A 5,638-nucleotide genomic window follows, 5' to 3' on the forward strand; every position below is an offset into this window, starting at 1 on the left:
AACATAGTGATATGGTGTTTAAGGTTAAGTGATATGGTGTTTAAGGTGTTGGAGGAGTAAAATGGGAGGGGTTCATATCCCCTTTGTGCTTTTTTCTCCCCTTTTTCCCTTTTTTTTTTAAAAAAAAACTTTTTTTTTCCTTAACATCGATATTTTCGATATTTTAGCGATATTACACCGATATTTTGACAAAATATTGCTGAAATGTGTGCGAAATTATCGACATCGATATTTTTCGATATTATCGTCGATATTATCGATATTTTCGTCGATATTATCGATATTTATACGATATGTACATGGATATGTTCCGAAATATCCGTGATTCGAAAAAACCGAAATATCCTCGATATTTCCTCGATATTATCGATATTTCAGACTATGCGCAAGAGCTCTTGCATAAGTTTAAGGTGTCTAAGGGCAAAAAAGGATTTGTAGCATGGAAAATTAACCTATCCAAAGCTTATGACAGATTAAGTTGGAGGTTTATTAAGCAAGTGCTAGTGGAGCTTACTTTGCCCAAGTCCATTGTCAAATTAATCATGAGTTATGTTTCTTATGTAAAGTACAAAATTTGAGTTAATGGGGAGCTAATAGACTCTTTCACCCTTTCGAATGGAATTAGACAAGGTGATCCCTTATCATCATATATTATTGTTCTATGTGTTGAGAAATTGTTTCATATTATCTTTGACTCAGTTCAGAAGGGTTTCTGGAAACCTGTCAAAGCTTTTCAATGGGTTTTTGGAAACCTGTCAAGGCTTTTCAATTTGGGCTTGCTGTTTTTCACCCTTTTTTGCTGATGACCTCATCTTGTTCACTGATGCTACTGTTAAGCAGACTCGAGTGATGAAGAGTTGTCTAGAAAAATTCTGTCAAGCCTCACGTTAAGTTGTGAATTTTGAAAAATCTGATGTCTTCTGCTCTCCTAATACCACCAAGGTGATTGTCAAGGAAATTAGTTGTATTTGTTAGGGGTGGGCGCGGTCCGGTTTGATCCGATTTTGAATCAAATTATTAATTTTTTAAAACAAATTATAATAAATAACTTATTATTTTGGCTTAAAAATTAACAAATAATCCAATTCATACATTTAGAAATTTTTTGATGTTGAACTTGGAAAAATAGTGATTATAAAATTTAAAATATGGCATTAGATTTTAAAAATTTGTAGAAATAAAAAAAAATATATATGACCGGTCTGGTTCGGTCCGGTCCAGTGCGGTGGGGTGTAAAATCGAAATCGAAACCGGTTGGAATCGGTTCGGTCCGATTCCAATTTGGTTTGTTGACTTTTTTGGTCAACCAGTTTTTTTTCACTGGTTCGGTTAGGTTTTCCGGTCCCGATGTCCACTCCTAGTATTTGTGGCTGTCCTTTGACAACTAATTTGAGAAAATACTTGGGCATGCCTCTTCTCCGCTCTAAGTGAAACGGTCTACCTATTGCCTCATTGACAAAGTGCATAAGAGGCTGGCTTCTTGGAAGTGTAAATTGTTGACCTATGCTGGGAGGGCTACTCTAATTCAAGCCATGACTTCAGCTATCCCTATCTACGCTATGCAAACCACCAAGCTGCCTATTAGTGTTTGTGTGGGGATGGATCACTTGAATCACGATTTCTTTTGGGGAGGAAATGAGAACAAAACCAAGGTTCACCTTTGCCGATGGAATTTGGTATGTCGACCTAAGTGCAAAGCGGATTTGGGTTCAAGAAAACTGCAGTTATTCTCTTTTAGCCAAAATTGGTTGGAGGTTGCAGAGAAAGGATAATGGCCTATGGTCCAAGATTTATGAGGCTAAATATTTGAGAGGTACTTCTATTCAGGACCCATCCCCATCTCAAAAACAAAATTGTTCTTCTACCTGGAAAGGAGTGCTTCATGGGAATGGTGTGGAGGATTGGTAACGGTGAAACTGTGAAGTTCTGGATGGATAGGTGGTTTGGTGACTGCCCTCTATTGTAGCATGAGGGCCTTGAGAATCTGCGATACCGATTGTACTGTCTCCGATTTTTATAAAAATCAATGGTGGGATGTGGATAAGTTGAGGGATGCTCCGGATGAAACCTTGGTACCACAGATTATTAATTATTCCAGTGGGAGTGACTGGTATTTTACCCGATTCTTGAATAATCTATTAAAAAAATGAAATTGAAAATGCAAGAAATATAAAATAAAATAAAGATAATATATTGAATAAAACGGTAATTATATTTTTTTTACCTCGTCGTCAAGATTTTATTCAATGACATTCAACAACTCACACACGGCTCAAATACAAACACGGAAATTTTTTTAAAACAAAACAATAATGGCCCATGCAGGTCTCGAACCTGCGACCTTCGCGTTATTAGCACGACGCTCTAACCAACTGAGCTAATAGGCCAATTGGTTTTATTTAACTGTTGGTTTTTTATAATACTTAGTTTCTAAGGATCCAGTCAGCACAATTCTCATGGAAAGAAATAAAGGATTGAAGAAAAATGACACATTTGAAGCCTTTACTCCACTGTTGAATTAGGATATATTGGTAAATTAGGATCATAGCTCTCATATCATTATCATCATCAAAGATCTTCAGGTCATGATGTAGTTGTATGATCAGGATCAAGAAACTTCTAGTTCTGATCTCTGTATGCTGTAAAACTAATCATATCACACAATTAATTCATAAAATAAATTGGTATAAATTGCTTGTAATAAATTGCTGGTATGGACAATAATCCCGCACCATACTTTAGATAAATGTAAATGTGCGCTAAAATAAATTCATAAATTAAATTACTTCATATATGGACGTTGATCGCACACCATACTTTAGATAATAAAGTAAATGTGCGATAAAGTAAACATGCTGTTACAGGCACTAATTCTACTCCATACTTTTAAATAAAAAGTAGAGGCAGTTTTTGTGGACGATAAACCTATGCCACACTTTTAAATAAATACTGCTGTATGGTAATAAACCTATTATATATTGTGGGCAATATACTGCGGGGATAAAACCACCACATATTATATATTGTGGGCAATATAAATGCGCCACTATGCAAGATATAATAAGATGGGTTTTAAGCTGCAACCCAAAGAAAAGCCCCCAAACTTCAGCTTCCAAAATCTGTCCTCTCCCCAGATTCACAACAAACCTACTGACCGAGTCTAGTTGTTGTGAGATGATAAATCATATTGGTAACTGCTCAGTCCTCCATGTTTACCGAGAGAAGAATGGTGTGGTTGATTGTTTAGCTAACTTGAGCTATAACTTCGATCTGGGCCTATGTGTGTTTGATTATGCTCCTATCTGTATTGTTTCAAAATTTTAGATGATTTGTTGGCTGTTCCTAAGAGCACCTCTACCCCAAAGGGCAAGGGTAATGCAAGGTTTGTCACTATTCATATGAATAGTGGCAGCCTTATCTTTTTTGTTTCCACCCCAAATGGTAAGGGTAAGGGCAATTACTATTCACTTTAATTGATTTTCTATTTTTTTATACTTAAACCATTAATTTTGATAAGATTTTCGGATAAAATTTTCAGTTGCCACGTATCACTATTTATTATAAAATTCTCATCTCAATTTTAAGATTAAATTTTCGAATAAAATTATCGGTTGCCACGTGTCCATATTTATTATAAAATTCACATCTCACTCATCATGCAATTGAAATATCTACTCACTCATCATCCAATTGAAATACTCCCGGTCCTCATAGTCCGTCACAATTGAACGAAAGGACGACTCAATTATTGGCTGAGGCGGTTCCACCGGATCACGTAATAGTGCCATTATTTTCGACACGGAACGCACCACTGGAATCGACTGCTGACATTGTTCATTTGAGGAGCCATGTGTAATGGTTTTCTTCTTTTTTTTTTACCTTGAATAATCTATTTAAAAAATAAAATTGGAACTGCAAGAAATATAAATTATAATAAATTGAATAAAACGGCAATTAAATTTTTTTTTTTTTACCTCATCACCAAGATTTTTTTCAATGACATTCCACGACCCACGCATGGCCCTAAATCATTGGCGGATGCGGTTCCACCGGATCACGACGTGAGGGAATATTTTCGCCTACTGGCATTGTTCACTTGAAGAGCCAAGTGTAATGGTTTTGCCTTGAATAATCTATTAAAAAAATGAAATTGGAAATGCAACAAATATATATATATATATAAAATAAAAATTAAATAAAACGACAATTAATTTTTTTTTTACCTCATCGCCAAGACTTTATTCAATGACATTCCACGACCCACACATGCCCTAAATACAAACATGGAAAATTTTTTTAAACAATAAAATAATGGCCCATGTAGGTCTCGAACCTGCGACCTTCGCGTTATTAGCACAACGCTCTAACCAGCTAAGCTAATAGGCTAATTGGTTTTATTTAACTGTTGTTGCGTTTTTATAATAACTAGTTTCTAAGGATCCCGTATGTACAATTCCCATGGAAAGAAATAAAGGATCATAGGAAAATTACACATTTGAGGCCTTTACTCCACTGTTGAATTAGGATATATTGGTAAATTAGGATCATAGCAACAGTAATTTTTTTTATCGTAGACCATCAGCAGTATAAATTAATCTAATTTACGGAGAGAGATTCAAACTTGAAGGCAACAGATTTGACGCATTGTTTCAAAATAAAGGGATCTCATCAGACCCACGTGGCTTTGGTTTTTATTATTTTTTTATTTTTTGTTGGGTTTTGGATTTACCAATGTACATTATTTTGGATTTTTCCAAATAGATGCATTTGGATGAATCTCATTGGCATTAGCATCTCTGACAGAATGAAGTGAAGTTTGGAACTTGGACCCACTATTTGACTATTGTTGAGGCCCAAAAAATCTAAGGCTATGCCCAAATATATTCTCGGCTCAATGTGATACCTTACCAAGAAGAAACCCAATTTGGGCACGCGAAAGTTGATGCGCTTGCACACATGCCACGCCAAGCAAATAAGCAACACGCCACGCTACAAGCTTAAGTGGGCCCAAACTGTAACACCCCGACTCCAAATTAAACCCCTTATTTAAATTATTTAAATTATTTAAGAGAAATTACAAATTTACCCTTGAGATAGGGGTATTTTGGTTATTTTCTTACCCGAAGAGAGTTTGGGGCAGTGACTAGTATTTTTGGATAGGTCGTACTGAGACGAGTTCATAGACACGTAGTAGGCTCAAATCAGAGTTGTAACAAGAGAGATATGGTCAAGAGAAACCCAGTGGCACAATCGTAATTATTTCAAAATGGGATTTTTATAAAAAATCAGATCTCTCTCTCTCTCTCTCTCTCTCTCTCTCTCTCTCTCTCTCTCTCTCTCTCTCTCTCTATCTCTCTCTCTCGCGTGCCCTCTCTCTTTCTCTCTCTCCCCGTCGGTCTCTTTCTCTCCTCGTATCTCCGGCCACCGGCCGCGGCTGCGAACGGGACCGGTGCCAAAAGGACCGGCTCGGCCTCCGCGTAACGACCCGGCCCTCCCCCGACATCGGCCGCTGCTCCAGCTGCCGAAAAAGGCGATTTTCGCCCCGTTTTCGCTCGAACTTCGCCGGCTCCGATCTCCCTCCTCCGGCTGCCATTTTTGGCGATCAAGGTATGGAAATTCATCCATTCTTCAATGCTCT

The 5,638-nt window shown here is 37.0% G+C and overlaps 2 non-coding genes across 2 annotated transcripts; both read right to left on the reverse strand.

The window, feature by feature from the left end:
* Positions 1-2,313: 2,313 nt before the first annotated feature.
* Positions 2,314-2,387, reverse strand: TRNAI-AAU. The gene has a single exon. It is a non-coding gene; the product is annotated as a tRNA-Ile (tRNA).
* A 1,925-nt stretch (positions 2,388-4,312) lies between these two features.
* TRNAI-AAU lies at positions 4,313-4,386 on the reverse strand. The gene has a single exon. It is a non-coding gene; the product is annotated as a tRNA-Ile (tRNA).
* Between the last annotated feature and the right edge of the window lie 1,252 nt (positions 4,387-5,638).

This window comes from Prunus dulcis, chromosome 8 (genome assembly GCF_902201215.1).
Source record: "Prunus dulcis chromosome 8, ALMONDv2, whole genome shotgun sequence".
Taxonomy (NCBI): domain Eukaryota; kingdom Viridiplantae; phylum Streptophyta; class Magnoliopsida; order Rosales; family Rosaceae; genus Prunus; species Prunus dulcis.